This window comes from Microtus pennsylvanicus, chromosome 1 (assembly GCF_037038515.1).
Source record: "Microtus pennsylvanicus isolate mMicPen1 chromosome 1, mMicPen1.hap1, whole genome shotgun sequence".
In the NCBI taxonomy this organism is placed as follows: Eukaryota; Metazoa; Chordata; class Mammalia; order Rodentia; family Cricetidae; genus Microtus; species Microtus pennsylvanicus.
The window spans coordinates 113,481,282-113,489,262 of NC_134579.1; positions in this window are offsets into that span (position 1 = coordinate 113,481,282).

Consider the following 7,981-nt stretch of genomic DNA (forward strand, 5'->3'; position numbering starts at 1 on the left):
GGTTCTTATACTCATGATTATGATTTTATACTGACCATTATGCTAACGACAGCCCTACAGACTCTTACCTTTCTCCGTCTGGGCTTCTTTGGACAGACAAACCCTCAGAGGCTGGAGAGACATCTCAGTCAAGTACTTGCAGGACAAGCCTGAGAGCCTGAGTTTGTCACCCAGAACTAAGCAGGGTCCGTGTACACTGGGAACACCAGAGATGGAGGCAGAAACAGGCAGATTCCTCGGGCTCTCAGTCCCGGAGCCCAGCCAACTTGATGACTTCAGGACAATGGCAACCCTGTTTAAGAAAAAAAAAAGATGGGTGTCATCTGAGAGCTGAGGGATGACCCTAAGGTTGACCTCTACACACGCACAAAGAAAAACCCTACCCCCCATGTGTTCAAACCATCACAGTAGGGTTTTCTCTCACACTATAGAATACATACTTGAGTGATACCACCAGGAAACCAGATATTTCCTTTACCACAAGAGGGGAATCTGAGCCGGGTGGTGGTGTACACCTTTAGTCCTAGTACAAGGGGAAGCGATGCTGCAAGTCCAGCCATTAAGCCGAAGCCAGCAGGAAGGAGCAGTGTCGACATCCCTTTCTGAGAAGTGGCCCACTGATGAGACCCAGAGCATTTGCTCTGGGCTTTGTAGATGACGTGTGATGCTCTTATTATAGGGTCCAGATTCTCCAGAAATCGCAGGCTTTAGCCTTCCACCCTTGGGGCTCTATCAGCATTGAGTCACACATCTCCTTTCCCTGAATTCTTTCTCAAGATTTTCAGGCTGACCAACTATACTGAAGTGGATATGTCGTTTGAAAATGTTTTTGTTACATTTCTTTTTTGTTTGTGTTGGGTGGGATGGGTGTGGGTATACATGTCAGGGCATAGGTATGGAGGTCAGAGGTCAATTTTGCAGAAGTCACTTTTCTCCTTCCTGGGTTCCAGGGACCAAGCTCAGGGTATCAGGGTTGGTGGCAGGCTCCTTTTACCTGTGGAGCCATTTGCTGGGCCTGGCTGTCTGCTGGTTGCCTTTTGACCTCCCTCCCACCATCCCTTCTCAAGAGGTCCGTTTACTTGAGCAGTTTGTTTGTTTGTTTTTGTTTTGAGACAGGGTCTCACTCTAGCCCTGGCTGGCCTGAAATTCAATATGTAGACCAGGCTATCCTCAACTCATGAAGACCCATCTTTGAAAACTTTAGACAGATAAAGAGGGAGGAAAGACAGGTCGCCAAAAACATTAGGATGTAAATCCCAAAAGAAGGGTGCAGAATGCTGAGGAGGCAAACGTAAGATACAGAGCACACGCAACATACACAACACACATCTCCCTGATCGCAGAACCCTGCGCCGAGGGAGCAGGGTTAGAACACCGACTGGGAGCAAGGAGTAGGCTCCGCAGGGGTTACCGGCAACCAACCTGTTTGGCTCCTCCCAAAATTATACGTCAAATAAGGTCATCTGCCATTCTCGCAAGACAGGACTGACAAGTGACTCAACCAGTTCCGCCATGGGAGGCTCAGGCCTATTCAATGCAGATCATCTAGACCGATAATACCAAGTTATCAGGAGACAGCAGGCCAGGAAACCGGTTCTGCCTAGTCAACCCAGGAGTCTTTATTGAGATTCCTCCTAAAATTTATAAAAGCCTCCTGTTACAATCTTATAAAAATGTTGCAAGCTACTTGGTTTTTGTTTTTATTTTATTTTTTTTTAAAAAAGGTTGGGGGGCTGGAGAGATGGCTCAGAGGATAAGAGCATTGCCTGCTCTTCCAAAGGTCCTGAGTTCAGTTCCCAGCAACCACATGGTAATGGGGTCTGGTGCCCTCTTCTGGCCATACACACAGATAGAATATTGTATATATAATAAATAAATAAATATTTTAAAAAATTAAAAAATAAAAAAAGGTTGAAGGTTGACGGGCCAGTGAGATGGGTCAAGAGGTAAAGTCCACTTACAAGTCTAATGACCAGAGGAGGATCCCAGATCCACAGGCAAGGACCGAAGGGGCCTCCGACCTCTGTAGAAACACGGTGGTGTGCACGTGTGTGCTCATGTGCACACACACACACACACACACACACCAATAATCAAATGATTTAAGTGAAGGCTGGTGGTATAGCTAAAGGGCAGAGCACCTGTCATTGCCTTAGGTTTTATCCACAACACGGCAATAAATAAATAAATAATAAGGTGTTAAATTACTATAATTTCTGCATTTGAGAGCCTGAGGCAAGAGGGTGATCTTGAGTTTGAGGCCAGCCTGGGCTGCATAGACAACCATTTTTAAAGTAACGGAGTGGATTGGAGAGAGCACTGGCTGCTCTTGTCGAGGACCTGAAAGAGGTGACCTGCCTTTTTTAGGACTCACAGCCGGATGAGCGTGTTGTACTCTCAGTCCTGAATGGGCTGAGCCAGAGCTTCAAGTTTAAAAGTTCAAGGCCAGCCTGGGCTACACAAGACTCTGTCTCAAGAAAAACAAAAACAGAACTCAAAATACAAAACAAAACAACAGAAAGATCTCACAGCCTGTGAGAGAATTAACTTTAAACCCGTGTGTCACTCTGTGTCAGAGTTCAGAATGTCTTCCCCGCTCCCTGCTCCACTCCCCACCTGGTGATGGGCACGTCCTCCACCACTGAGCTCTAAACCCCAGACCCAGAATTCATATTCTAGTATCTCAGATTTTTTTTTTTTGGTTTTTTTGAGACAGGGTTTCTCTGTGGTTTTGGAGCCTGTCCTGGAACAAGCTCTTGTAGACCAGGCTGGTCTCGAACTCACAGAGATCAGCCTGCCTCTGCCTCCCAAGTGCTGGGATTAAAGGCGTGCGCCACCAACGCCCGGCCCCTTTCACCTTTTGAAAACCAACTTTTGAACTAAACATAGTGGCTTATACCTGTTATCCCAGCACCTTAATTAAATGCTTTGCTTTGTGAGTTACCATAGTCATGGTGTCTCTTCACAGCAAGAGAACACTGACTTTTCAAAAGATGCATCATCTCAAAATAAAAAGTAGAGATGTAATTCAGAGTTAGAACACTTGCCTGGCAGGCTCAAGGCCCTTGGTAAAACCCTTAGAACAAGGAATAAAGTGAATATTGGCTTTTTAAAAGAAAGTAGTGTGTGTGAGAGAGAGCATGCCTGTGTGTGTGTGCACGTGTGCGCACTTGTGCCCGTCCCCATGAGACAGTACAACAGCCGGGTATAGAGAACAGAGAACAACCCATGGGAGTCAGATCTCCCTTTCCACCATTTGGGTCCCAGGAAGATGGAGCCCAGGCCTCCAGGCTTTGCCCTCTGAGCCACCGTGGTGATCATTTGCTTCTCTGATTTCTACCATCACTTCACGGCTGAGACTGGAGCACAGGGCCTTACGCATGCGGAGCAAGTTCTCTACCGCTGAGCTAGAATTGCAGGCTTGGCCCACCATGACCAATCCCAGTATTTACTCGTAAAATATTGGTCTGGCAAGACAGTTCAGTAGGTAATGTCGCCAAACCTCATGGACGACCCAAGCGTCGCCTTTGGGACCCACGTGGTAGAAAGAGAGAATGGCTCCCTCCCGTTGTCCTCTGACCCCCACAGTGTGTCAAGCAATGATGCACATTTCCTCCACAAAAAAATAACAAATAGGGGCTGGAGAGATGGCTCAGAGGCCAAGAGCACCGGCTGCTCTTCCAGAGGTCCTGAGTTCAATTCCCAGCAACCACATGGTGGCTCACAACCATCTGTACTGAGATCTGGTGCCCTCCTCTGGTGTGCGAGCATACATTGAGGCAGAATGTTGTATACATAATAAATAAATAAATCTTTAAAAAAATAACAAATTAAAGATAAAAAATAAGGATTATTTCTTTAAGTGTAACCAAAGTATCATTATTACCCAACCTTGATATTCTCAATTTGGCAATCAATAGTCATATTTCCCTCAAAGTCTTTGACCATTTTTTAATGAACAATTTATTTAACTTTATTTTATGTGCATTGGTGTGAGGGTGTTAGATATCCTGGAACTGGAGTTACAGACAGCTGTGAGCTACCATGTGGGTGCTGGGCATTGAACCCAGGTCCTCTGGAAGAGCAGTCAGTGCTCTTAACCGCTGAGCCATCTCTCCAGCCCAATGTCTTTGAATTTAACAACTTGGGACTTTGAATCAGATTTCAATCAATTTGTTTTCTAAATCTCCTTAAAGCCAGGGTTTCTCTCTTCCTGTAAAACTTCTTTACATTTCATATGTTCAAGAAATTCATCAATTTTAGGGGTTTGGGTGTTTTTGGGTTTTGTTTCTGTAGTTTTCAGAGTTTATTTTGAAACGGCAGGGACTTCCTTCAGGACCTGTGACAGGTCAGGTGACACGTGGCCACACTGTGAAGCAATTCTGCCTTCCACCTTAGGAGAGCTTTCTCCAGCTTTCCGCCCTGGGCCAAAGCCACCAGTGCAAGAAACCAGCAAATAAAAAAGTGATGAAATGCTTAAACCTTCATTTTGGTCAGTAATTCTTCTTCCCTCCCAGAGAGGCATTTTGAAATACTTGGGTATAAAGGAGCCCCGGGACTCAAACCCCAACATTGCAAAGCCACTACACTATAATAATCTCTTAAAATACACATCCATGCCCCGATTGTTTTTAAATTTTGGTGAAAGTTTTGCCTGAGTGTAGTCAGTATATAATGTGTATTCCTGGTTCTGGGTGGAGACCAGATAAAGGCATAGGGTCCCCTGGAACTGGACAGTGGTGAGAGCAGCTATTGTGGATGGTGGGAATTGAACCTGGGTCTTTTGGAAGAACAGCCAGTGCTCTTAACCACTGAGCCATCTCTCCAGACCCCTATCCTGATTTCTAAAAACCTGATTTCTGGTGAATGTGGCTTTAGCTGTCCTTAAGGATTACCCAGCACATGAGAGGTTGAGCCAGCCTTGTCTACAAAGAGAAACTCAGTGTGTATATGTATATGTATGTGTATATGTAGTATACGTATATGTATGCAAGAAATATTCGGCTGGAGAGATGGCTCAGCGGTTAAGAGTATAACTGCTCTTTGAGAACCCAAGCTGAATTTGACTCCCAGCACACAGATCAGGGGGCTCACAAATGTCAGGGAATCCAACACCTTGTTCTAGTTTCCAACAGTACATGTACTCATGTGCGCATGCATACATACACACACATACCAACAACAACAATATACACAAGATTAAAAAAGAAATCTTTAAAAATGATAAACAAAGGCTGAGAGAGGGCTCTTCTGTCCCGGCGTGAGGACTGAGGTCAGACCCCAGCACCCACAGGATATCCAGCACAGCCTCCTTCAGTGAGATGAGACACGGAGACAGGAGAATTCCAGGAAGCTCATGGGCAAGCTGACTTGGTATACAAAGCTCTTGTTTCATGTACAGAAAAGGGAGGATGTTGGCACTCAGACACACAAACACACACACACACACAGATGAAAACAGAATGTTAAAATGAGATATTTTTGGACTAGCTAGGTCTTAACATCCAATGGTGAATATCCTTATAAAAGACACATGGAGACTAGGTCATATCTCGTATGAGACCCTAGGTTTAGTCTCCAACACACACACACACACACACACACACACACACACACACACACACACACACATGTATACAGAGAGAGAAAGAGAGAGACAGGGACATGGAAGAGAAAGCCAGGGGGTAGAGAGGTGGAGCTACAAGCCAAGAAAGTTGGAAGAGGCAAACCCCAGAACCTGTCTTTGAGCCGGTGTAGCTGTGGCTGACACCTTGATTTCAGTCTTCTGGCCTCCAGCGCTATGAGAGCCTAGCTTCAGTTGCCAAGATGTGACACGTTGTTATGCCAGAATCGGGAAGCTCAGACAGCACACACTCCCACCCATAGCCGGGGAAGAAGATTTAGGGAAGTAGGTTCCTTGAATTCATACATCCCCTCCCACCACCTGTTACCAGGTAACCCCACTGGGAATCACACTTCCTGCTCTTATCATGAATAAAATGGAAGGCCAACCTATAGAAGCACCAGAGTAGGCGGCACCACGGGTGTGAGAGCCCCGAGCTGATGCCAGACCAGGCTGGCAGGTTTCAAGACCTTTCCGTGCTTTCTTCCTGCTCCATCAGGTCTCCTCTCAGCTAGGGCAACAAGTGGACGGCTGGGTCTGCAATCAGTGGCTCACAGTTGCGGAGGATGTACTGGCTGTGGTTTCTTCATTCCGTGTGCTGGACACCAAGGTTCTGGAAAGACACATGAGAAAAGCATCATTACATTCCTGCGGGTGTGCACACGCGTGTGGACGTGTGATTCCTGAGGGGTGTGCACACTCGTGTGGACGTGCGATTCCTGAGGGGTGTGCACACACATGTGGACGTGCGATTCCTGAGGGGTGTGCACACTCGTGTGGACGTGCGATTCCTGCAGAATGTACACACGCGTGTGGACGTGCGATTCCTGAGGGGTGTGCACACTCGTGTGGACGTGTGATTCCTGAGGGGTGTGCACACGTGTGTGGATGTGTGATTCCCACGGAATGTGCACACGCATGTGGACGTGCGAGTGTCTGTGTGAGTGGTAGAATGGCTCATGAAGAGCCCCAACCTAAAGGCCATTCGCAGCAGACTCTGGTGTTGAGGGAAGTGATACCTCCTAGGCTTCCTGTACAGGAAGGCTTCTTAAGCTTTTCTCAGCCGGACATGGTGACACATGCTTTTATTACCAGTACTTGGGAGGCTGAGGTGGGCAGTCTCTGTGAGTTCAAGTCTAGCCAGGGCTACATAATGAGACCCTGTCTCATAAACAAACAAACAAACAAACACTAGTTCCTTCTTTTCTTCCCCTGGAGATTCTAACAGTTCTCTCCAGCTCCCTAAACTCTTCATGTGACCCAGGGCCCTCAGGCCCAAGGTACCAACCTAACTTTCCTAATGTCCATTAAATTCTACCTAATAAAATGAAAACATGTATGTGCTGTTCTATGGCCCCTTGCCTCATTTTCTCCCTATCTCCCTGTATCTCTGGTGTATCTACCCCATTTAGGAAATACGGTCTTAGACTACTGTGGTACTGGTTTAAACAAGAACAACCTCCATAGTCTAATAAATTAAACGCTTGGTTCCTAGCCGGTTAAACTGTTTGGGAAGGATTAGGAGGCGTGGCCTTGCTGGAGATGTGTCACTGGGGGTGGGGCTTTGAGGTTTTAAGAGCTCATGCCAGGCCCAGTGACTCTCTCTGCCTGTCACTTGCGAGTCAGATGTGAGCTCTCAGCGGCTTCTCCTTCACCATGCTCACCTTCCTGCTGTCACCCTCCCTGCCATGATGATCACAGACTCATCCTCAATCAAATGTACTGTAGGTGAGCCCTCAATTAAATGATTTCCTCCATAAGTGGCCTTGGTCATGGTGTCTCTTCACAGGAATAGGACGGTAGCTAAGACAACTTCCTACTCAGCCCACTGAAAAGCCTAATTGGACTTGAATTTACAGTAATTTACAGCAATCCTCCGCCTCAGCCTTCCACGTGCTGGGATTAGAGGCACAAGCCACCATGCACAGTGTCTATTGGCTTTTTATTACCTTTAGGGAGCACATGCTCTATTTATTACCTTTAGGTGAGCACATGCTCTATTTATTACTTTTAGGGAGCACATGCTCTATTTATTACCTTTAGGTGAGCACATGCTCTATTTATTACTTTTAGGGAGCACATGCTCTATTTATTACCTTTAGGTGAGCACATGCACTATTTATTACTTTTAGGTGAGCACATGCTCTATTTATTACCTTTAGGTGAGCACATGCTCTATTTATTACCTTTAGGGAGCACATGCTCTATTTATTACCTTTAGGGAGCACATGCTCTATTTATTACCTTTAGGGAGCACATGCTCTATTTATTACCTTTAGGGAGCACATGCTCTATTTATTACCTTTAGGGAGCACATGTTCTATTTATTACCTTTAGGGAGCACATGCTCTATTTATT